Source organism: Fundulus heteroclitus, chromosome 3, assembly GCF_011125445.2.
Source record: "Fundulus heteroclitus isolate FHET01 chromosome 3, MU-UCD_Fhet_4.1, whole genome shotgun sequence".
NCBI lineage: Eukaryota > Metazoa > Chordata > Actinopteri > Cyprinodontiformes > Fundulidae > Fundulus > Fundulus heteroclitus.
In genome coordinates this window covers 40,377,887-40,404,468 of record NC_046363.1, presented here as the reverse complement: position 1 = coordinate 40,404,468, position 26,582 = coordinate 40,377,887, and the positions used below count along the sequence as shown (strand labels likewise).

Here is a 26,582-nt window from a genome sequence, read left to right as displayed (position 1 = left end):
TAAAAAGCACTACATATTATCATTATTCTATCCATGTTGGTCTAATTTGTGAAGGAGGCGGAGTTTCATCAAGCCGATCCAACATTTCCCCCTCAGCTGCAACACTTGGGGTTCACGCTGCGTCTTTACGCATGATCCAGCACCGCAGTGAAGTTGGTTTGAATTTGGATATTGGACATTACAGCTCCGCGCAGTCAGCGGGATCTAGCTCATGGTTAATCCGGTTGAGGGACTCCGATTTCGGCCAGCGTCTCTCAGCTGCTCCCTCCTCCCACACGCGGTGGTGCAGTTAGGGACCGTCAAAAAACTTTTGAACCAAGCTCTCTTGAGAAATAAAAATCAATTGATTTTGCGGTGCTGGATCATGCGTAAAGACGCAGCGTGAACCCCAAGTGTTGTAGCCTGCCGCGGATTCAGGCGGTGGCGCAGGGGGCGCGCGCACCCCCCTTTTGGAGACCAAAAGTATTTTTTAAAGAGCCCGAAATTTTAAACATCCTTCATAGAATTAAGATTAATAGCCAGTACCTGTCATTTAGAACGCACTGTGATGCCGGCGCGGCATAAATTGTCGTCGCAATCACCGATACTGGCGGCGGCATTTAGTGCCCAAATATGGGCAGTAATGGCGGCCTGACGTCACATCCTGTGTTGTTTCTTAGCAGAGGCACTGCGCTCACACAGCTGTGATAAACAACAATTATTTCGGATTCCCAGAGGACTTCACCATTGAAATTTTCTAGAGCTATTTGTTACAGGTCCCAAATATGGGACTGTAATAACAAATTTAAATATCCTGAAAGACAGGTGAAATGAAAGGAGATTTAGACACAGCAGCTTTCCATGTTTTCTCCCAAATTGGATCTCAGTTATTTATTCAGAATAAACCACAAAACACCTGTGCATCAACTGTCTTGCTCAAGCTCCAGTGTGGTGCACAACACACAAAGCACACAATACACAAATATACAATAGTAAATAGCAATGCATACATAACAATTCATACAAAACCACTTCTAACAAGCAGAGTGTCGGAGCTCAACATGCTATGTTACCTGAAAATGAACCAAGAGACGGCAGTTAACCGACTGCAGTACCGTTATTCCAGTTAAACCGTTATTTCAGTTAAACCGTTATTCTACTGGCTAACGGTTTACAGTAGCCTACCTCAGCTAACTGCCTCGATCAACGGCAAACTTTCTATTTATACTCTTATTGTTAGATTATAAACAACACTACAATCAGTTATCAAACAGACATGTAAAGATGGACAGTTTACCCATTACTGACCTGAAAGACAGGTGAAATGAAAGGAGATTTAGACACAGCAGCTTTCCATGTTTTCTCCCAAATTGGATCTGAGAGCGAGCGGAGGTCCGTTCCCATAGCAACCGGAACGCAACTGCTTGTGCCATTCCTTAAAGCGACAGTGTAAATATATATATATATATATATATATGTACATAGAGATCATATTCATTTACTAATAAACATATGACCAATGTGGTCACCTGTTTTGGGTGCGCCACACGCTCCCCAACTTCAAAAGTGGCTCCTGACACTTGCTACTATCAGCAACTAAACCTAAGAATCACTAGTGAGAATCTCTGTGTGACTAAAGGTAAGTATGTGTGTGTTTGAGCATGTGTGTGTGCGCGTGCGTGTATGTATGTGTATCTGTCTGTTGCTCAACCCTGCAGGCCAGTCCCAGGTAAGTATGTAGGTGTGTGTGTGCATGTGTGTGAGTGTATGTATGCGGGCCAATCAGTACACCAGACACATATAAGGTATACTATGAATGGGAATAAGGTATGGAAGTGGTGTCTGGAAGTAACTGGGGTATGTATGCACTCCCCATGGTGGCATTGACGGCGTCCCATAGGCCCCTACTGTATTGCAACTGGCTGGGGGTTGGGAAGAGGGCTGTCCTAAGGAGCTGTACGTGAACATCTGGGCAGGCCTCCTTTCACGTGTTGACCTCCGCATCTGTAGTGGGCTGGACTGTTCATTGTTGGACTGTTCACTGACTGCTTCAGGGGTTACTGGCCTCTCCTGCATGGCATCTTCCTGTCCATCTACTGCAGGCATTGGATTGACGGGTAGGTATTCCTCTTGGAGTGCTCTATGTTCACTTTGTCTGCTTTCTACTACAGGCATGCTCTCTCTCCTTGGAAGTACACTGTCAGTCCACTGGTCTTCCCTTTCAGGCAGGATTTGCTCAGGTACATTGAGTCTCTGAGGGGAGATTACTGGACTGTAGGTCCTCTGGAATTCTTCCTGGAGAGGCTGGGTTTGGTTGTTCTCAGACTCCATTCTTGATGGTATCCTCAACCAGTATCGAGGCTCATCCTCATTGTCGGAGGAGTCACTACTCGGGCGCCACTCACTCTCTCTCTGTGTGGCGTGAAGAGCTGTTTCTTGCTCTCTGTCGTGGCTGGTCTGTTGATAGAGCAGGTAGGTGTCTCGGTGAGCCTCCTTCTCTGACAGGTGATCTCTGTGATGACTGGGGTAAATCCACAGGTAAGTCGTTGACCAAGTGAAGCAGGTTGCGGTGTAAAGTTCGTACTCGACCTCCACCTGTTTCTGGAGACACTTTATACACCGGCCCATCTGCGATCCTCTCCCTCACAACATGAACTGTGTCTTCCCAGTACGGCTTTAGCTTTCCAGGGCCCCCTCTTTCCCTCATGTTCCGCACCAAGACGCGGTCACCCTGCTCAAGGACAACACCCTTCAAATGTTGGTCGTAGTATCTCTTTCCCCGAGAGCTGGATTGTTGACTGTTCTCTGAGGCGAGTCTGTATGCTTCCTGCATCCGAGAGGCCCATTTCTCTGCATAGCCTCTTGGAGAAGTTGCTTCTTCTTCAGACAGCAAGCCAAAGATCATATCCACAGGCAGACGTGGGTGACGGCCATACATCAGGTAAAAGGGTGAAAATCCAGTTGCCTCGTGCCGGGTACAGTTATAAGCGTGGAGGATTTGGGGTAGGTGTTCTCTCCATCTTTCCTTTTCCTTCTCCTCCAGGGTCCTGAGCATCTGAAGCAGTGTGCGGTTAAATCTTTCTGCAGGATTTCCTTGGGGGTGGTAGGGAGTGGTCCTTGAGTGACCCACTCCACTCAACTATTGCAGGGTCTTGAAAAGGTCATTCTCAAATTCCCTCCCTTGGTCATGATGTAGTTTCCATGGGTAGCCGAACCGTGGAATGAAATCATCGAAAAGTTTCTCTGCAGCTGCCTTCCCGGACTTGTTTCTGGTGGCATAGGCTTGGGCAAATCTGGTAAAGTGGTCTACAACAACCAGGATATACTCAAAGCCTCCCTTGCTAGGTTCTAGATGCAGGTAATCAATGGACACAAGTTCTAGGGGTGAGCTGGTGGTAATGCTCCCCATTGGTGCTCTGATGTGGGAGACCGGTTTCTTCTGCTTGATACAGGGACACTTCCTTGTCACATAAGCTTCAACATCCTGTTTCATGTAGGGCCAGTAAAACCGGTCTCTAGCGAGGTCCAGGACTCTTTCCATACCCATGTGACCCATGTCGTCATGGAGGTGTTTAAGGACCAAGGATCGGTACTGAGATGGCAGGACAAGTTGACTTCTCTGACTGGTTTCCCTGTACAGCAGACCATCCTTCAGCTGTAGTCTCCCCCACTCATGCAGTAGTTTCCTGGCCAGGCCACTTACTCCTCTTCTCATGTCACTCGTCAGTATGTTGGTGTTCTCTTTCAGTCTGATGACTTGACTGATCACAGGATCATCTTGCTGAGATTTCATGAGTTCGGCATGGCTTATGGCAGGGAGCAATTCTGGTGACTGAGATGCTGGGCGTTGTGAGAGGTTCAGAACAGCCACATAAGCAACGTCTTGTTGCTTTGCTGCCCTACTGCCCTCCCACATTGCCAGAATGGTGTCTCTTGACAGCTCTTCTGTGCAGGAGTCGACATAGCTGTTGATGTTCACAGGCAACCTTGACAGTGTGTCTGCATCCACGTTTGCTTTTCCCGGTCGGTATCTCACTTCGAACCTAAAGTCAGCGAGCTCACCCACCCAACGGTGACCAACAGCATTCAGCTTAGCAGTGCTCATCACGTATGTCAATGGGTTGTTATCCGTGTACACAGTGAAGTGGGGTGCATAGAAGAGGTAGTCCCTGAATTTTTCACATATTGCCCACTTCAGTGCCAGAAATTCAAGCTTGCCTGAGTGAAGGTGGTAATTGCGCTCAGCAGGCGTGAATGTTCTGGACCCATAGGCGATTACTCTGAGTTTCCCTCCCTGCCGTTGGTACAGCACAGCACCAAGTCCTTTTTCTGACGCATCTGTGTGTAAGACAAAAGGGAGGTTAAAGTCAGGATAGGCAAGTACTGGTGGGTTAGAGAGGACATGGATGAGCTGGTCCAAGGCCCTTTGATGTTCCTCCCTCCACTGGACAGGAGTCCTGGATGACAGCTGTGCTCCTTTTCCCTTGTTTGTTCTGGGTGGAGGCGTACCAGTGGCAGGGGGTTTTACTTGCAAGAGTTCATACATTGGCTTGGCAATTCTTGAGAAGTCTTGGATATATGTCCGGTAATAGCTGAGGAACCCTAGCAGCTTACGGACTTCTCCCACGGTGGTCGGGGTCTTGGTCCTCAACGCCTGGATGGCTTCCAGATCCTTGGGGTCAAGTCTTACTCCCTCAGCAGACACCAGCCTTCCCACATAGCGAACTTCCTTCTTGAAAAGCTCGCACTTTGTTGGTCTGAGCTTCACACCGTGGAGCTGGAGGGCCTTCAAAACATGTCTCAGCGCCTCCACATGAGCTCCAAACGTCTTGGCATAGCAGAGGACATCATCTAAGTAGGGGATGCAGCATTCGTCCCGCAAGGAGCTGAGCATCTCCTCCATACTCCTCTGGAATGCTGCTGGGGCATTGGAAAGGCCAAAAGGGATACGTACCCGCTCATACAAGCCCCATTGGGTGATGAATGCAGTCATGTGCCGTGACCCCTCTGCAATGAAACCTTGATGGTAGGCTTTTCCTTGATCTAGGATTGAGAACCAGCTGTACCCACCCAGCGTGTCGATAAGATCTTGGATACGGGGCAGGGGGTGTCTGTCTGGAACAGTCTTTTGGTTTAGCAGTCGATAATCAATGCAAAGCCTCAAGGTTCCATCCTTCTTGCGGACACAAACAACAGGAGCGGCATAAGGGGATTTTGATTTTACGATCCACTGCTTAGCCAGCAAGTCCTGGATATACTCCTTGACTTCTTTGTAGAGGGGTTTGGGGACAGCCGCATAGGATCGCTGCACTGGGATGTCATCTTTCAGTGTTAAGCTCATCTGGAGACTTGGGACACACCCAATGTCATTGTCATCCTGTGCAAAGGCGCTGGACTCCTCATAAAGCATTCTTCTCACTGTTGCTTGTTGTTCATCTGTTAGATGGCTTATATCAACAGGAGGGTGCCACAGCTGGGACATAGGCTCTGCTCGGTCTTTGTCATACTCCCCAACAGGAACAAGCTCAGGTGAGTTGACACTGTTTACCTCGAAGCTGTGCCTCTGGTCTGTCTCTACCACCTTGTCAATTGACTGGATACTGCCTAGTATTGTAAAGTGGTTGAGTGAGATGCTGTGCTGAGTATGGTTGAATACAGGGATCTCAACAAAAGGCCGTCTGGTGTGGTGGACCTCAACCAGGCCATCACCCAGGTCTAGCTGTTCCAGTCTTGGGTCTTCCTGGCTGACCTCAAACAGCACCACTGGTGAGATGAACTCAACAGGCACCTTGCATCTGATGTGAGCAGCTCGGCCAGGGTGGATGACAAAATCCCGCCGGCCAACTCTCACCAATGCTTGGTCCTGGGTGTGTTCCTGGGTCTGCACAAAGTTCACAATGGCCTCAGCTGTATCCCCTTCAATCTGCATGGCCTTCTGCAGCAATTGAGCAACGATAGTGACCACTTCAACTCCGCCCTCCCGTCCTTGGATTAGCTCCTGGATCACATTAAAGCCTACGATGGGTCTTGTGAGGCTCACACGGCTGACCAGAAAGGGTACTCGGATGGAGAGCCTTGGATCTTCATTTCCAGGCAAGTTAAAGGTAAGTTCAACCCATCCATCATATGGTATTGGCTCTCCATTAGCAGCTGTAAGGTCAAGGTCCCTATCACCCATAAGCTCACTGAGAGGGTGCAGTTGTTGTTGAGGTAAGTGTTTTTCTTTCCATGCATGGCTGACGATGCTGACCTGAGCGCCCGAGTCAAGAAGTACAGTCACGGCATGTCCACTGAGATTGCATTTCAATGTGCATTTCTCCCCGATAAGCTTGGCCACTCGCTCTGCTGATGACTTTGCACCAGTCAGTGGCTGGGGGGGGATGGCACGGCTGTAATTAACCCGTGCTGGACCTGGCATATCAGCACCTTGATGGGACTGAACGTTATAGCCGATCACAGGTAGTCCCCTTGCCGTGACCGGGGTGCATTTCCCGACGGTTTGGTCCTCTTCAGGCATCCCACGGCACGGTGTCCGTTTTCCCCACAAGCGAAGCAGTGGTTGCAGTCAGGACGGCTATTAGCGACACAACTGGGGCAGCCACGGGGTCTCTCTGTCCTCAGTGGTCTACTCTGCCTATTGGGGCAGCCACAGTTACACTGTGGCTGAAGCTCGGAGGTTGCTGGCTTCACTGCTGAGGCACTGGACTGAAGGGTGCTCACTACCTGGGTCAGGGCCTGTACTTGAGCACTCAACTCATGAATCTGCTCGTCCTTGTGGTCAGCGGTACACTTCCCTGCACTCTCGTCCCTGCTGCTGGCTTCAGTACTTTGAGCATGAGCGGTTCTTGGATGGGTGCTGCGCCCCAAGCGTCGCTTTCTCTCACTCTCCTCACTTGTTGTTTTAGTGACCTGCCTCAAGATTGTCTCATCAGTGACTACAGGGTCGGAGAGGAGGAGTTTTAACTCACGACGGACGTAGTCATGCTTTTCGCTTAAGCCCTGATAGATGGTGTGGAGGAACACATTCTGTGCTGTTAGTGCCTCGTACTTGATGTCTGCTCCCGCCCACTTGGATGTGAATATCACTCTCTGTTTCAGCCCCATCATCCTGTACAGGAACTGCTGCGGTGTTTCATGCTCGTGCTGCTTGGCCGTCATGAGTTCCTGGAAGAGCTCAGTGCTGCTTTTCTCTCCTAGGTGTGACTGAAGGAAGCTCTTAAGTTCACCTACCGTCAGGTCCTCTTTACTAGCAAGCATGTCTTTGAAGTTGCCAGGCTTTATGATACGTAGCACAGCGCGGGTGATCTCACCTTCAGTGTGATTTTCTCTGAGGCCTTCATCAATCTGCCTAGTGATGTTGTTGTAACTGATCTCTGAAGTGTTATCGCCAATTTGCCCACCATGTATCTTGAACTCTTTCCTTTGTAGGAGGGGAAGGTCTTTAAGGGCAATCATGCTTTCTGTGCTATAGGTGGTGTGTGAGGTGTTTGAGTGCAGTTGCAGTGTGTCATGTGGGGTGCGAAAACTGGCTACTGTCACGAGCAGTGGGTGGATTGTCTACCATGTGCGTGGTGGGTGGAGCACTACTCTGTTTTAGCTTGAGTTCATTGTACACAGCGAACAATTTACTAATCTGTGTTTCAAGATCTTTGGTCTGAGAAGCTAAATCTGTTGTCGCAGTGTGTATACTGGTACCCTGGGTGTTCATGCGTGCAACCTCAGATGTCACCGGTGATACTTTCACATCAGATACCACCTTCATATCAGACACATTAGAATCTCCACTACCCCCACGACCCACACTCTGACTATGGCTGTTAATCATTTTGTCAACCTGGTCTTTTAGCAGAAGTAACTGCAACATGCCCTCATCCTCCAATTCCAGTAAGCTACACTGTCCATGTATGAGCACAAATACTCAATACCACTCTCGTCATCATGTTGGTGCAACTTAGCTGGGTCCTGGTCGGGTGTTGGCGTGATGTCAGTTGCAAGCTGGAACAGTTCATCAACAGACAGATGGAACAGTCCCTTCTTGATGGACCACACCAGCTTCTTTCTCTCGTGGCTCATGGTGGACGGTTGTCAGATGTCTGTGGTCCTCGAACTCCCTCGCTCTGGCAGCAGTCAGACGCCCTGGATTCGGACAGACCCTCTTCACTCTGATGACACGTCACCGTCTGGTCCACAGGTTCATGGATCACTGAACTGGCGTCCTCCAACAGCTGTCAGCGGTGGCGCCAATCCCGGACTCGAGCCCCCAAAATTTGTTACAGGTCCCAAATATGGGACTGTAATAACAAATTTAAATATCCTGAAAGAGAGGTGAAATGAAAGGAGATTTAGACACAGCAGCTTTCCATGTTTTCTCCCAAATTGGATCTCAGTTATTTATTCAGAATAAACCACAAAACACCTGTGCATCAACTGTCTCGCTCAAGCTCCAGTGTGGTGCACAACACACAAAGCACACAATACACAAATATACAATAGTAAATAGCAATGCATACATAACAATTCATACAAAACCACTTCTAACAAGCAGAGTGTCGGAGCTCAACATGCTATGTTACCTGAAAATGAACCAAGAGACGGCAGTTAACCGACTGCAGTACCGTTATTCCAGTTAAACCGTTATTTCAGTTAAACCGTTATTCTACTGGCTAACGGTTTACAGTAGCCTACCTCAGCTAACTGCCTCGATCGAGATTATAAACAACACTACAATCAGTTATCAAACAGACATGTAAAGATGGACAGTTTACCCATTACTGACCTGAAAGACAGGTGAAATGAAAGGAGATTTAGACACAGCAGCTTTCCATGTTTTCTCCCAAATTGGATCTGAGAGCGAGCGGAGGTCCGTTCCCATAGCAACCGGAACGCAACTGCTTGTGCCATTCCTTAAAGCGACAGTGTAAATATATATATATATATATATATATATATATATATATATATATATATATATATATATATATATATATGTACATAGAGATCATATTCATTTACTAATAAACATATGACCAATGTGGTCACCTGTTTTGGGTGCGCCACATATTGTTGAAGCAACAATGCCCACGTGCATGGCAGTTTGATGTTGCAATACATCGGGTAAAAGTGGAAAAAACATCACAAAAATAAGGAGACCGCTGCTGCAGCAGACAGATTCAACTCACATCGTTCCTTTTTGGTCTCCTTGCCTCAAACTGGTATGGCTGGATTTCGTCAAAAATCAGGTTGCTGTCAAGAAAGTCTTCTATATATTCCAAATCGCTCTCAGATGATGATGATAAATCCATGAAACTCCATCACTATCGCTAAATAATCACTCTCTGCCGCACCGGTCGTCGCCATCTTGGATAATAGTGCGCAGTGACAAGCCTGTTCTTCTTCTACTACTACTACTACTACTACTACTTCTTCTTCTTCTTCTGTTGTGTTTTCTGGCAGTTTACATCCTGTGTGCATTACCGCCATCAGCTGGACGGAGATGTAATTTAGAAATATATTTTCCTATATATCTTTATATCGTAATGAAACTAAATTATATCTATACTTACACACACATACACTAAATCCTCCCAGCTAATTCTGTATCTTTTAAATATTTAATAAGTGCTTTAAATATTTTATCTGATTGATGCTTCCCTAATAAATCAGCCATCTTTACTGAACTCCCCAATACCCTTTCCAGTTCTTTCCTCTCTTTTATATATTTTCTACAATAAATCAAAACATGTTCTACTCCTTTGATTTCTCCACAATAAGAAAAATTACCTGTTGGATGTTTCCCTATTATTTTTAAACCAGTATTTAAACTAGTAAGCCCTATCCTCAACCTGTTTATCCATATTTCCTCTCTTCTATTCATTATACTATTATATCTTATGATTACTGCACAGTGGCGCAGTGGGTAGCGCTGTTGCCTTGCAGCAAGAATGTCCTGGGTTCGAGTACACCCCTGGGTCTTTCTGCATGGAGTTTGCATGTTCTCCCTGTGCATGCGTGGGTTCTCTCCGGGTACTCCGGCTTCCTCCCACAGACCAAAAACATGACTGTTAGGTTAATTGGCTTCTCCAAATTGTCCTTAGGTGTGAGTGTGTGCTTGAATGGTTGTTTGTCCTGTTTGTCTCTGTGTTGCCCTGCGACAGACTGGCGACCTGTCCAGGTGTACCCCGCCTCTCGCCCAGTGAACGCTGGAGATAGGCACCAGCAACCCCCGCGACCCCATGAGGGATAAAGCGGTTTGGAAGATGGATGGATCTTATGATAATATCTTTCTGTATTTTATATAAATGTCTTCATTTTTCTTCTAAATTCCATCTCTCCTGCCATATATTATTTATTTTATCTTTAATAATTACTTTTATTTCTTTTCTACTTAGCGGGACATCATATTCAATCTCTCTTGCCTTAACTGCTTCTTTAGCTAATTTATCTACTTTTTTATTACCTAAAATTCCTTTATGTGCTGGAACCCATGTTAATTGAATACTTATTTTTTTGTTGCTTTATACCATGTATTCAATAACTGACTTCATCTAGAAGATCTTGACGGCTTTTAGATTTTCCACTTTTAAAACTAGTCAGGCAAGACGATTAATCTGAACAGATAACTACATTTCTAGGCTTCACCTCCAGCACCCATTGTAATGCCAAAATAATTGCCAACATCTCTGCTGAAAAAAATTGATAAATTATCTGCTGTTCTTTTTATAGAAATTTTTTCTGTACAGTATGCTATATTACTAAATATTTCCTTCCCATCCAAAACTCCTTATGTGATGGCCATATTCCCAACATTCTCTGAATATCTGTTTAGTAGGGTGATTTTCCTCATGCCCTTGTAAATTTAACCAGTAATTTATTGACAGTTTCATCCTCCTTAAGTCCAGTGGCATTTCTCCAGTAATCACCTGAAGAGTAGGAATTGGAGATGTTCTAAAAGCACCACAACATATTCTTTGGCTTGGATTCTATCTAAATCTAATAACAAAGAATTTGCAGCTGACTTATAAACGATACATCCATAGTCCAACACAGATCGAATTAAAACATCATATATTATTTTCAAAGATGTACTAGTTGCCCCCCCAGTCATTCCCTGACAAACATCTCAAAATATTATGAAAATTAAATTGTTGTTGCAGTTTTTGAAAAGTAATGAAAAAAAGAGTGTAAAGTAAAAAAAAATAGTGGACATTGACACCCATACAATAGTTATTGTGTAGTGTTTATTATCTGATTTAAACCTTACATGTACATGTTCATTGGTTTAACTTACTTTAAAAAAAAATTCTCATCATGGTTTATCTTGTTAAAATGTGTTAAAAAATCCTTTGTCACTTGAACTATACCAAACTATTCTTAAGTCCTTGGGTCTTTCTAAGTATTTTTTTTCTTAATATAGTTTATATGGTTAAAATATATTGTTAAAATACATGTATATTTTTAAAACTCTTGTCACTTGAACCATACCAAACTGTTCTTTAGTCCTTGGATCTTTTTATTTCATTTTCTGTATACATATCATTTCTGGAAATAAAGAAAATCTTTGTTTGATTAATTGTTGATAAGGATAATTTGTTCTTCAAACTACTTTTTAACCTTGTGCATGCTGTAAAAAGCACGAGATTTTGACTTAAAAACTCATTTTCAATTACAATAAGGTAATCGTGCTAATTCCACTTATGTTCATCCATTAAAATTATCAATTAAAAAATCCTTAGATGAATAATTAGGGTAGTGTGAAAGAGTAAAGATGGCATTCTTTGGTCATTTAGCCTCACATTGTCTCGACCCCATGACCCTTGACCCTTGACCCCATGACCCTTAGGTGCGCACCCCCATTTGAAAAATCCTGGATCCGCCCCTGGTAGCTGAGGGGGAAATGTTGGATCGGCTTGATGAAACTCCGCCTCCTTCACAAATTAGACCAACATGGATAGAATAATGATAATCTGTAGTGCTTTTTATTGCCTGGATGTGAATCTGATAATTCATATTGTGCCTTTTATAATCAACTACAGTATTTTCTTATCAAGCGAGCTCTGCATTGGGTCCAATGTAATTCACCCAGCGCGATGGGAGACTCGTTTTGAGGAAACTATGGTTGTAGCTCACTGTGTGCCTTGCTGTGGTTGCGGAGAGGTGTCTGTTTTGTAGAAGAAATCATCCGCCGATGAGTTACTGATCTGGAAAAACCGAATCTGAAACCTCAGAAAAACATTCAAATCCCAAATGTACAGCGTTGTAATTCTTCCAGTCTATTAGCAGCTTTCCTTAAGAGGTCGGACACTGAACGTCTGACTGCTGAGTTTGACATTACTTAACAATGCTTTAGTGCGGGGAAAAGCTATGTAGATTTGACCGATGCAGTAAAATGCTAACCAACCAATGGGAAGAAGTTGAGCCCTTAAGACACAGCCCCTCCTCATTTGCATAATGAGGCAGAAATGCATACAGAAATGTAAAAAGGACAGGCAGAAATGTAAAAAGGACAGGCAGAAATAAATAGCATCACAGAAATATATAGGGTAAAAAAATACAAAGGAAGAATAAAACAGACAAAAATATTATAACATGCACCAAAATAAATACTTAAAAAATATAAGTAATTAATAAATAAAGTTGAAGATTATAACGCACAATAAATAAATAAGGTAATTATTACAAAGGCGAATAAAAGAATAAGCTAATTAAAAGAGATATATACATTTATGTCTCACTGTATAATTTAATTTCTACCTACATTTATTAATTTGGTGGCAATTAATTGTATGCTTATTTATTTATTGAGCATTTATTTATTTCTGTATTTATTTTTAGATATGGAAGACTTGGTCCTCCATATTATCATCGTTTGTGAGGAAGAACCTTCCACATGGCTGCATCAAGTAGGTGGCATTATGCTTCTGTAGTAACTAATAGGGTGACCATATTTTCGTTTGGGAAAAGCAGGACACTTTGAGCGGGGGGGGGGGGGGGGGGGGGGGGGGGGGGGGGGGGGAAATCTCTGTTCCCATGCATAGAGATGTATGTGGCATAGGGCTGGGCGATATAGAAAAAAAGCGTATCGATCAAAAAACAAAATGCATATTGATCCATATCGATAATTATTGAAAATATTTAAAACCATATTTTATGTGCAGCTCTGCCTGGAAATTTTATGATATTGCTAAATGATTTGATTTCAAGAACACAAACACAGAATTCCAATTACATCTTTATTCAACCACCTTTTTTAACCATAACAGATTTTTTTTTTTAAGAAAAATAACTTAACTTTATATCGCGGATCAAGAGTGGCAGGTTATTGTTTGAAGCCAGGTTTTTCAGCTGCAGAGAAGAGCAGACATATCCATCACTATGAAGCATGTTACTGCATGCGTAATGTCCTTATGCCGCTTGGACGCTTTGTCATTTTATCACAAAGAAGGGAGCCCAGTTAGCTGCTGTACCTGCTTTGTTTTGGAAGAAGTTCCAGAAAATTCCGACGACGTCGACGCGGAGCCGCACAGCTCGCGCTGCTGCGGGTGTGAGCGGCTGAGTGGCTTACGTGATGAATACTGGTGGGTTGCGTTACCAGACTCTATGGCAAGCCGTTTTAACATAAATTCGGTTTTACCGCCCTTACGTTCGAGATATCTCAAATTGTTTTATGACTAGACGTTTTAGCAATTTAAGATATCTCGAATTGTATTTTGACTAGTCAAAATACCTATTCGAGATATCTCTAATTACATTCTGACTAGTCGAAATGACATCAGATTTTCCATTGAGTTGTATGGAGACGTCAATTCAAGATATCTCGAATGAATTACTGACTATCTGAAATACCCATTTCAGATATCTACAATTAAATTACGACTAGTCAAAATTACAATTCAAGATATCTTAAATTGAGTTTTGACTAGTCATAATTCTAATTAAAGATATCTCAAATGCCACCATAATTCAAGATATCTTAAATGTATTTTTGGATAGGCGAAATGCAGTTTTGACTAGTAAAAAATAAATTTAAGATATCTTGAATTGTAATTTTGACTAGTCAAAATTCCTTTTAAGATATCTTGAATTGTAATTTTGACTAGTCAAAATTCCTTTTAAGATATCTCTAAATGAATTAGAGATATCTTGAATTATTCAGCTTTTCCATTTAAGATATCTTAAATTGACATTCTGACTAGTCAAAATGACGTTACTGATATCTTGAATTACGAAACGGCTTGCCATATGTCATCACACAGGAACCGGAGGCGTGCGCTTTTGTTTTCAGAGAAGCTAAAGGAGGGTGCTGTAATGCTTTGTGCCGTCTCGCATGTGAAAATCAAGAGCTAGCTGGCTTTACCATAATTCCCAAGAGGCAGATGCTTTACCACAGTATAAAAACTGCATCTGGTTATTAACAGAACTGGTCCGGGCTGAGGAATATTCCTTATTTCCAGCTTGGACATGAGTCGACAGTAGCGCTTTCAGCTAGCCGTTTTTCAGTGCATTGTGTGCGTCGGCAGCAAGTAAATCCGAAATTCTTTGCAAATTTCTTAAGCATTCTTCAAGTATACTATTTTCGCCCTCTCTGCATATCCCATACTTAAAAAGCTCTTTCTATATTGTGGCATTTTCTTACAATTTTGTCGAAAACAGCCAGCGCCATTGAATGTTCAGGCAGCTTTGGGCAGCTTACAGCCAATAAGGGGCTTACACGCAATGTCTTATTTCAGATATCTTAAATTGTAATTCTGACTAGTCATAATTACGTTCGAGATATCTTAAATTACGTCTACGGATGTGTGACGCTTTTAATGACGAATCCGGTGACGTAATTTGAGATATCTTGAAAGGGATTTTGACTAGTCAAAATGTAATTGAAGATATCTTGAATTATTATTCTTCCTAGTCAGAATGTAAATAAAGATATCTTAAATTACCATTCCGGATAGTCAAAATGTAGTTTTGTCTAGTCAAAATGCATTTTAAGATATCTGGAATGTAATTACGGATAGTCAGACGAAACCGAATTTATGTTAAAACGGCTTGCCATAAGACTCTGCTTTTACCGGTTCCTTGCAAGTTTTACAAATCACTGTTGTTTATTTCTATCAGGCTGGCGAACTAGTAAAACCTCGTTTTGGGACCGTTTCCTCCGCCGCTACTTGCTGCTACATATTCACATGCTCTGTGTTGTGGTTTGAGAGGGCGGCGCTTAGTGACGGCGTGCCGACTGTAGCAAGGAAGTAAAACTGTCTATCGAACTTTTTATCGACCCTATTTTTATATATATTTTATATATATTTATATATATATATATTATATATATATATATATTTTATATATATATATATATATATATATATATATATATATATATATATATATATATATATATGTCCCGACAGATTGTTCATGTTAATAATAAATCTTCCTCAAACTCTAGGGTCACTTGTGGAGTACCACAGGGTTCAGTCCTTGGACCAATTCTCTTTACTATATATATGCTTCCGATCGGCAAAATTATCAGACAGCATGGGATTAATTTCAACTGTTATGCTGATGACACTCAGCATGATTTATACATGGAGGTTTAGGCCATGTAAAGAGGGCTCCAGTTATGGAGGATTTATGTTTTTGGTGTATACACCCTATTTGATATTTAATTTGTATGCATTTTAAAAATGTTTAAAATCTTTATTTGTAAGTTCAACTGAACTGTTTATATTTAGTTTTTTTTGCTCATATGCTCTGCTGAGTAGCACAAGTGCACCTTTATTTTCTCAGCACAATTGTTTAAAAATGTGCTTCATATTTTGTTACAAAGGGAATATGCAAGTTGTCATTCATATTCAATAAATGTTTGATTACACACAAGAACTATATAGTCTGACAGTGAATGATTTTAAAAAGTAACAAAAATAATACCAAATGCTAGAAAGGACACCTTTAGTTGAGAATCAAAAATCTGATTAAACTTCTAAATATATATTTCTTGAATATACAGATATAGTGTCAATGTGAATTATCTGGTGTTTTCCCAATTTTTGCTCCAACAACCTGAAGCTTCATGTAATGTCAAACAAACTTGTCTTTATTTAGATCTTTTTATTTTGCTTTGGACTTTTCTTATCAGCCTGTCACCTCTCAGCCACCAGCCACTATCCAATCAGCTCAGTCAACATCAATTAGCCCAAATCAACTCCACCCGCTGACAGTAATTACTGTCAGCCGTGCTCACCTGTTCACCTGCCTACATTTACATGCCTCAGCCAACTCATCCATGCCAGAACCTCTCTACTCATTTCATCTCATCTTCTCTTGTTTGATGTGCTTCAACTCTACCAGATCCTGTGTGCTCAAACAGCTGGACTGTTCTGTCGCTTCTCTAAAGAAAGTCACTTGTGTCTGCATGCTGCAGTTCTGCCTGTTTCCCCGTGAGTTCAAGCCACCCGCACTGCACGTTGATGGTTCCCGGGTCCACATTGCCTGTTCTGCTCTGTCACTGCCTGCATCCTCTGGTCTCCTGCTCATCCCTGCCATGGCCATCAGCCATTGTACAGTCTGTCAAGTCTGGTCCCCATCCTCAATAAATATTTTAAATTGTAACACTGTACGGCTAAATATCAGGTTCACCAGCATTATTCATTACTGTACATTCTGGCTTTAAACATGAATCCATTGCCGGCCCACAGTTACAATCTGGTTTAAAGGTTTATTGAAGGAAGAACCAGACTTGACAGAATAATAGCTGATGGTGCAGGTGGGCAGAGAGAAGCAGAACAGAAGATTCAGGTAGTAAGCAGACCAGAACAGGCGATGTGGATCTGGGAACCTACAGAACTGCCAGAGCAAGTGATTGAAATTCATGGGGAAACAGGCAGAAATGCAGCATGCAGACACAGGCAACTTTCTTCAGAGAAGCAACAGAAGATTCCAGCTGCCTAAGCACACAGGAACTGGTAGAGTCAAAGCACATGAGATGGGATAAGACGAGAAGTTCTGGCAGGGATGAGTTGGCTGAAGCAGGTGTACTGTATGTAGGCAGGTGAACAGGTGACCAGAGTTGATAGTAACTACTGGCAGCAGGTGGAGCTCATCTGGGCTAATTGACTGCTGGCTGAGCTGATTGGACTGTGGCTGGTTGCTTAGAGGTGACAGGGTGAGAAAGTCCAGAAAAGTCCAAAGCAAAACAAGCAGATAACACAAGGCTCTTAAAAAAATCCTGTTTTCACCAAGGCATGTGAACATGGAGGAACAAGTAATGAATCAAGTTAAAAACTGTGTTCAAATTTGTTATAACACATCTTATTTACTTTAGCTGTTTCCCTGATTTATAAGAGAATCTTATAAGAGATTTTTCAGTATGAGTTAAACTGAAATTAGACACCTTTATTACAGGTTGCAGTTGTTGAAGGAAAAATGTAGTTTCATAATCCAAAACGGCAATTAAAATCGGGATTCTTTGCGGCTCAATTAATTACAGACTACAATCACACAACTGCACACCAAGGTAAAAAGCTTATTTGTTACATGATAAATACGATGAATATGGAAAATTAAATAAACATATAGAGAATAGTAAAAATAATTCTAACAGTAGTTTATTGGAGTACAGTGTTATAGTGCAGTTCGTATATCACATAACACAGACACCGTTGCAACCAGCACACCCAACCTAAAAGACAAAACTTACTGTAACTTAATCTAGATAAACCATGTCACTGTTGAACCCTAACCAGGCAATTCATGAACAAAAAAACCCACAATATTGCTTAGATGGGTGTGCTTCTTCACTGCTTTAGTAAACATCAGGAAGGTTTTTAACATTAGCAAACAATTATTTAACTGAAAAAGAAATAATTATGATACCACTGCCACCATATAATAGCAAGGATGCTGAAACTGGAAAATCAATCAGCATGTTCAAAGATTTTGAAGTAATACTGCTCTAAGTGAGGTGTACAATTCAGCTGCATTATAAGCATCTGTAGGAGCCTCCCATTCATTATCCTGCATTAGTAGTAGACACAGCTCAAAGACAGTCTCATCACAGGGAAACTGACTCTTGGGTGTGCACTCCTCCTTGCATACCGCAACCTCCTCCATGTTCACTGTTTTAAGACAGTCCTCAGCATCATACTCCTGAGGGACTGTGTACATGAGGATGGGTCGACCTCCAGCAACTTCTTGTCCAGGTCTTGGTCTGATATAGTGGGTATTCCATGTTCTCACTACTTCATTCACATCTCTCTAGGGATGAAAACAAAGGGTTAGGACAATATATAGGTAGATTATTGTTTGCAACAAGTAATGATAAAACTGAGGTCTACCTGGACCAGGTTGAGAAAGCAAAACTGGACTAAGCTTTTATCCAAAAAGCTCCCAGAGAAATGTCCATTCTCTTGAAGTGTTTTGAATATGTTCATCCAGAACTGAATGCTTTGTTTTCTCAGAATTCCCCACCAGGATTCTATGCGCTGATTGGCAGTGCTCCGTCCATAAATGAAACTGCTGTCTTTGGCAAAACTGTCGGTGTGGTTTCTTCTTAGAAACACCTGCATGTTAGCAACATGTCCATTTTCAGTTCCATTGTCTGCCCGGATCCTCTCTGGACACCCACCCAAACGTGTGACACATTCTATAAAATAGTTGGCTACAACTTTTGGGTCATTGTTTGTTGTGTAAGCTTCCATCCATAAAACAAAACGGCTGAAGCCATCAATGCATCCATTAATCCCAATACCATAGGGTTTCAATTTATCATAAGAGTCCATGTGCCAAAGAGCGTTTGGGCCTTTAGTGTTGTACTGCCGCCTTCTAAGACGACGAGTTCTTCTAAGTTCCACACCCTCAGGATCAAGGAACTTGATGATCTGTCGTATTGTGTCCTGCTGTACCACAAGTCCATTCTGAACTGCCCGAAGATGCAACCAGCGATATCCTTGCATCTGTCCATCATGCTGTAGTTCCTGCTGCAGAAAAGCTTTTACGTCATTCAGATCTGAATGGTGTTTTCTTCTGAACAGTCCCAGTTCACGGCAATGTCTCTTTAACGTCCGGATACTTAGCACTATTCTGTGATTCTGTGCCAATAACATTAGTATCTCCTTGTTACTAAATCCAATGGAGAAGTATAATTTAATTAGATCATCCGTCATGGGCGTCATTTCAGATCCAGGTCTGTGAAGAGATACAAATAAAGTTACCATTTTTGCAGAATATTTTTCTACATTAAATTCACTAATGGTCTAGCTGTTGAAGTACTGTCACACTAAAAACATAAAAAGGACTTAGTTAGTCCCCTTTTAAAAATCAAATAACTTTATATTTTATTTATCATCCCCATGCCTTACTGATATAAAAAGCTTATTGTAAGAAATAAATGAGAATAACATTAGAAAATATGCAAAACTTGCTGTCATGATCTATATATGTATAAAATCTAAGAACACCTTTTGTATATTAAAAATTACAACCCTTGAATTGCAATAATTCCCAAGTCAACGATTCCCTGATAACTATTTGAGGACTTAAGCCAAAATTATTATGGCTTCAATTTGTTGCTATAGTAATGACATTGTTTGTAAGTTGTCATGATTATTGTGACAATACACAAGTGTGTTTAATTCGAAATAAAGCACATTCAAATACATTAGAAGAAGCCATTGTGAGGCCTGACTGACATTTTTGGATGGGTTTTTTTTTTAATATATACTGTACGTCAGCGGACATTTTCAGTTTCTGTTTTAATGCTATGTACTCAAATGAATAATGATCTTAAAAAATTGGATTAAAGACAAAGAATGCAATTTCAGTGTAATTTTAAATGAACTGCACTAAAAGTACAACTTTTGTTAAATTTATAAATAATGCTTCTCTGCTAACACTTTTCTGAGCCCATAGTTATTATTACAGTATACTAACTTAATCACATTTTGGTAATCTACGTTTGCACCCCATCAAGTCTGTTTAATTCTAAATAAAGCACATTCATTAGCAAATTATGATTAGAAATTGCTACAGGAGAATGAAAATACGAGTAATTTTAGATAAAGTATAAAACATCCTCTCTAAACTAGGACAAAAATGGCTCTTTATCCTACATACTGGCCATATATGCCCTAAAGTGTTGCGGTTATCCTGCTGGAATAAATGTTTTATTCATGTGCTATTATCTTTTATAAATCACCACTCATAAACCTAGACCATTATCACTCCAATTCATATAAGGATCTCTCATCTGTTACCTTTTCCTCTTCCAAACGGTTGATGACTTCTTCTGGAACTCTGCGCTCACGAAGAAATTCGGACACAGTGGTCACTCCGCGCGTTTCTGTGAAGATGTAACACAATAGTGGATATCTAACAGTGGCACCAGGTTGACTGTCAATTTTGCACAGACGTGCACCACTTATTTGTTGTTTATCACACCACCCCAACACATTATCTATATAGAAGGATAACAAACAGTTGTCTTTGTATCAGAACATTATCTGACAATATTTAAACAGTTGGTGCCAAAGCTTAACAGACCGTGCTCGGAGCACCATGTCATTAGCGTTAACTAAAAGACTGGCTAACTGAGCTGTCTGCCAGAAAATTCAGATGTGACTTGTAACTCCCATGCATTAGTTACTACAGAAGCATAATGCCACCTACTTGATGCAGCCATGTGGAAGGTTCTTCCTCACAAACGATGATAAGTCCGAGGCGGATAATGTCAATTCTGCACCCGAGAGAAGTCAACCTCATCAAGGAAGAGAGAGCGCATGTAGCGACCGCAGACTTTGGGAAACGTCTAGAAGCGCATCTCGTTAATTTGCTACTTCAATCTCAGAGGACTTCAGGCATCATTTGTCAGAAATATCTGCTTTTAAAATATCAGCAAATTTCAGAGTTTTTTTCTAATAAATTGCAGAGTTTTGTTCTTGCAAATTTCTGAATTAACAATGTCGGAAAATATCCTACTTTAAATGTTAAAAATATCTGCCTTTAATCATGAAAATATTTGATTTATTTCCCCACAAATGTGCGACCTATGAACGACCGAAATTTTCCGAGTTTTCCCTTGAAAATTTGTGAAATTAATCTCAAAACTTCTGAGTTTTTAGGAAGAGATTTGTGACTTTTCAAAATTAGAAAATTTCCGATTTTTTTCTGGAAAATATGTGAAATTAATCTCCAAATTTCTGAGTTTTTAGGCGGAAATTTATTTATTTATTTTTTTTTTTGGTCTAAAATGGCCCTAATACGCCGTCGTACTTTTGCGTTCCCTTGCTAAAACCGTTCACGGCACTCGTTGCACAATTTAGGGAGCGCTGTTAGAGAAAAACTTGCGTCCCAGAACTTTATATCGCGGACTTTATACCTCGCAGAGTGGCGAGTAATTGTTTGAAGCCAGGGTTTTTAACTGCAGACAACAGCAGCATGTCCGCGGTGTTGCGCAGGGCTGCTGAGCGGCTGAGCGGCTTACGTGATGAAACAAGGTGGTTACGTTACCAGACTTTGTTTTTACCGGTTCCTTGCAAGTTTTACAAATCACTGATTTATTTCTGTCAGACTGGTGAACTAGTAAAACCCCGTTTTGGGACCGTTTCCTCTGCCGATCCTTGCTGCGACACATTCACGGGCTCTGTGTTGTGGTTTGAGAGGGCGGGGCTTTGTGACGGCGTGCCTGGGTCCACGATTACGATTGGTCGAGAGGAAGTAGTGACTGTAGCATCAACTAATATGATAGGCTGAAAGGAAGGAAGGAAAACTTTTTCTATCAAACTTTTATCAACCCTTTTTTTCCTATCGCGCCACACGTCTATCGATCAATATATATTGTTATTGAATTATCGCCCTGCCCTAGTATGGTATATCCACAGTAAAGTCTTCCACCATAATTTGAAATGTCTTGGCCATGTCTAGGAAACCTACTCAACCTCAGCAATGTCCAGGACTTTGTTTCCAGAACCCTCAATTGTACCAGAAGTACAGAATATCTCTCCAGAGGCTGAGAGTACCAACAGACAACATTTGGGGGAAGAGCAGGTCATTAATTTCAAGAACAATATATGCATTTTAGCTTTGGGTCTTATTTCTGTTGTTGACTTTAACAATCTCTGTGCTGTATTCACAATAGACACTTCTAGATTGGCAATCTCTGCGGTCCCAGCAAGACAAAGAGTATGAAGAGTTTGCTAGCAGACCAAGAAAAAGTGACTTACCTTTTTGTTATCATCATTTGTTGTTGCTGCTGTTGTTGTTGTTGCTACTCACAATTTTTTTTTCTACCAGGAAAGGAGAAGACAGTGTTACAAGGCCTGGGAGGAAAGACGCATAAAAGTAAGAACTATTAAATTTTTTGGATGATAGTTGTTTATGGATTCCCAAAAGGCTTTAGAGCTCTTGTTTTAGGCAATTGAAGAACGCCAGCAACGACTGGCGGTACATGAAGAACCATCAAGTGGGCTGCTTTTGAAGTTCAAATATCCGAATGGATTTATCACAAAGAGAACTTTCAATGTGTCTGACCCAATCCAGGTAATGTGTTCATTCAGAGAATGTATATTATTTAGTTTTGAAGTAACTGAAAATGCATTACCCTTTCTTTTTAAAGGTCTTGTTTGACTTTGTCGGACAAGATGAAATGGCAAGTGAAATATTCAGTGTTCAACAAGCAACATCATCCACACCAATTGAGAGTACCAGATTGTTATCGGATTGATTTCAAGTCTTTCATTGGTTTTTAAAACTTTACATGGCCTAGCTACAGCTTATCTTCAAGACCTTCTTCACGACCATTCCAGTGCTAGAACACCTCGGTCAAATAATAAATTGCTCTTACATATTCCTTGGACCAGACTGAGTGACAGCGAATAGGAGTAGCATTCGCTGTCACTACTCCTAATCTTTGGAACAACCTACCTTTAAACATAAATAAAATTGACATTGACATGATTAGGTTTTTGTTTTATTTTGCTTAGGAAAGGTGTCCAGTTCAGGCGAAAGAAGTGCTGGAACAGTCACTGTCTTCTGTCCTAAGTCATCAGACATCGCTTTCTGACCAAGCACTGAGATCTTTGTCAGCCCAGTCACCACTGGCCCCAACATCTCCTCAAGTGCTGTCGACCATGCCCAACTCCTCAGAAACATCAACTTGGTTCTCCTCCTGGGCACCTGTGTCCCAGCCTTCCACTCAAGTACAACTCATTTTGCTGTCTTCTGAAGTTTCTTTGGTTGCAACCTCAAGGCTGCCCCTCTCCCCACACTCTACCCTGACTCCACAGGTGATTATCATTGAGGACCAGGCACCAGCTTCTCCCTTAACTGAGCAACCTATAATTCTACTGGAAGACCAAGAAGAGTCACCTGAGTCTCCACAACATCCACCAGAGTTGCCTTTGGATGAGTGAGTCAAAACTGCATATTCTGGCAGTGTCTTTTGTAATTAATTTTGACAGTTGCAAACAATTGTTTACTCCAACAATACACAATAAAATATATTTTCTTTTTACAGAACAGATCTTCAGACTATATTAACAAAACTATACAGCAAGGTTGATATGACTTTCTGTCCTACAAGCAACCAAATAAATGTGTGCAGGGACAGGATTTTAGAATGTAGCCTGCATGCCTTCAGAAGACGCCGTTTTGATCCAGCAGCAAAACTGGATGTTGTTTTTGTGGATGAAGAGGACAACGCTGAAGGGGCAGTTGATGAAGGTGGTCCCACACGAGAGTATCTAAGACTGTTAATGAGGGCCATTCATCAATCGAATATCTTTGAGGGGCATGACAATGACCGCCATCTAGCTTTGGACACTAGTGGTCAGTATTCTTTCTCCCCCCCCCCCCCCCCCTCCCCTGGAGTTAAAAATGTACAACTGTATCGGAAAAATGATATCAGTCTGTTTGGTGCATGGAGGCATTGGACCACATTTCTTCTCTCAGAGGCTGTATGACCACATTTGTGGCACATTGTCTAAACCTACCCTGGTTGAGGAAGTTGTTAACCATTCATTCAGACAGCAGTTGATCAAAGTAAGTATCAATTTTAAGAATTTTGGATATTGATCATAAGATTAAATTCAGTTTCACATAATTTTTTTTCTTTTTAGATTCAGGATGCAAACACAGTCGTGGAAGCAAATGAGGCCATCATGCTGGCTGCAGATACCCTGAGCATTGTTGGAGCATTAAGGCGTGTAACTACGCTGGAAGAGAGGGACTCCCTTGTGCAATCTGCTGCAGACTTCTTTGTAAATGGCAGAGTGTGCACTGCATTGCAACAGTAAGCAAGATCCTATTTTTTTCTATTAGAAATCTTGGCGTATTCTAAAAGTAAGACCGTATTCTCATTTCTTAAAGATTTGTGGAAGGTTGGGAGACTCTTAATGTGCTAGACGAAATTCAGAAAAACCCTGCTGTCTTTCATGAATTATTTGTCTGTGAGGAGAAACCACTCTTGGCACGGGACCTGTACACACTTTTCCAAGTGTGTTTTTCTGTGCAAGGCAGCAATAAAAGGAGGATAGAAAATCAAACCATATGCTACTGGAGAGACTGGTTGGTGGATATTGAAGGTACATTTATTGTGATACTGTAAGCACAATCGGTATCAATTACATTTTGTGACTGATTCATCACCACTGTCCAAAAAGAAGTAATCATAGTTTGAGTATAGAGGCAGACTTTTTAAACGGCTAGTGACAGGACCAAAAAGCAGTTAAATAACTAGAAAAGTCTCCTTACTGGAAAGTCAAAATCAATCAGATTATACAGATTGGTCAAAAATTTCCTATATAAAGGAACCAGTTGATTGCATCAAAGTCCAGACAAGCAGCATTCACTCCTGGAGAAGCGTAGAGCTACACTGGGTGCGATTTGCAGCGGGGGATGGGGGGGATTTACCCCCCCCATCCCCTCTGTTTGTGACGTCCCCCCCTCTGGTCATTCATGTTTTATCCCTGGGGGATGTACATCCCCCCCGGTCTGAATTTAAAAATGTATATAAATTAGGGCTGTCAGTTTTAACGCGTAAGACCACAATGGCAAAAAAAATTTTTGTCATCGTTAATCGCGCGTCAAAACACACACACCGTTCCCTAATGTTTTTTTCCCCGCCGCACTCTCCGCTGTAGCAAAACAGACTCGCGCTCACTGTTGCACAGACTGTTCATTTCATGTGACTTTGGGCTTGTTTTTTTCCTAAAGGCGCTTGCAAATTTCATAAGTCACGGGTTGCATTTTTTTTGGTCACGTTTCTGAAAGTGAAATCGCTTATTTGGGCTCTAAAATAAGTGACGAAACAGTGGTTATGTTACTGTTTCACCGTGCCATGTCTACGGTGAAGCACCCTTGGTGGACCCAGTTCGTTTTACCCAGTCAGGCGACCCCCACTTACTTATTACCTTGAATGTAGGACGCATAAAACAGACAAGTATGCTTTTAGTTATATTTTATCTACGTAAGGACAGAGAAATAGTTACAGTCACACCAGCGCTGATGGGCCCCTGATCGGCAGGCGGCCTCGAGTGCTCATCACATTATTAAATTATTTATATATTCCTGCTTATTGACAAAGATCTCTTGGGAAACGTGTTTATATTGTTTTTTGTTTTTTAGTTTCCGCTGTTAGAAGTATGCTTATTTTATATAGTGGCTTGGTTGGCACACGGAAAGAAAAGTGATTATTCAACAACAGCAAGCCATGAAGTCGACACATGAAGGCAGTTTCACCACGAGTCCCGTCTCATGGATCTCAGCCTCCTGACTGAGGGGAGAGGCTGGAACAGTCCATGTGCAGGATGGCTGGCGTCCTTAATGATGTTCTTCATTGGTGTAAAAAGATGTGGTCAGATCTACCGTTTGGTCTCACTTTTCTCAAGAAAAGCAGTTATTAATTTTGTATTTTTCTTTTGTCATGCATGTTATTTAAGCTGCTATTGTAAAATGTCTTATTGTTTTGTACTTTATTCCTTTAATAAATATTACGATTTATTCTGTCTCATTTAAAGAAACTTACTTTAGGCAGCAATGTCAAGTAACCCACCAATACATTTACCTTTCTCCAAAGTAATTTAATATTATCCTCTCAGAAATGAAGGGGGGAAGCACCTGCCTATACACACACGCCTTGCTCAAAACCTCACGATCTGCAACCATTATGATATGCTTATAACTTCTGAAACTATTTTACCTGTTACTTATATTGTATTTTAAAATAACTGGGCTTTTTTTAAGGTGGTTTTGATAATCCTATTCACATCGTGGACCGTTATTTTCCGCATATTCGGCAGCAAACGGGTAAAAGAAAGCCAATGAAAAAAACGGAAGTGCACAGCACGTAGGCAATTGAACTAAGTAATTTGGTTCAATTGAACCAAGTAATTTACTTTTAACATTTGAAATGCTTCAAATCTTAATTTGCAATTTCTCACCTTAAATGTAAGAATTTTTAGAACGGCATTAAGCGTTTGGCAAATTTGATATATAAAGTCGTGAAGATTCTTTTTTTTTTTTTAAGATTCTGCAAGTTTATATATGAAGTCCTCACGCAATGCCATAGGGAGTGACGCCACCCAGTGAGCCAGTGATCTTGTCTAGGCGGCAAGAGCATT

At 41.6% G+C, this 26,582-nt stretch overlaps 3 long non-coding RNA genes across 3 annotated transcripts; 2 read left to right on the top strand and 1 right to left on the bottom strand.

Moving 5' to 3' along the window:
* Positions 1-752: 752 nt before the first annotated feature.
* LOC118562678 lies at positions 753-1,420 on the top strand. The gene is made up of 2 exons (XR_004930742.1): positions 753-804; positions 1,299-1,420. It is a non-coding gene; the product is annotated as an uncharacterized LOC118562678 (long non-coding RNA).
* Positions 1,421-18,548: 17,128 nt separating this feature from the next.
* On the bottom strand, positions 18,549-21,218 carry LOC118557923. Its single transcript, XR_004928117.1, has 3 exons — positions 20,635-21,218; positions 20,223-20,308; positions 18,549-19,155 (listed from the first exon to the last, which is right to left on the bottom strand). It is a non-coding gene; the product is annotated as an uncharacterized LOC118557923 (long non-coding RNA).
* Positions 21,219-22,156: 938 nt separating this feature from the next.
* LOC118557922 lies at positions 22,157-22,669 on the top strand. The gene is made up of 4 exons (XR_004928116.1): positions 22,157-22,178; positions 22,258-22,305; positions 22,378-22,503; positions 22,580-22,669. It is a non-coding gene; the product is annotated as an uncharacterized LOC118557922 (long non-coding RNA).
* The last annotated feature ends 3,913 nt before the right edge of the window (positions 22,670-26,582 follow it).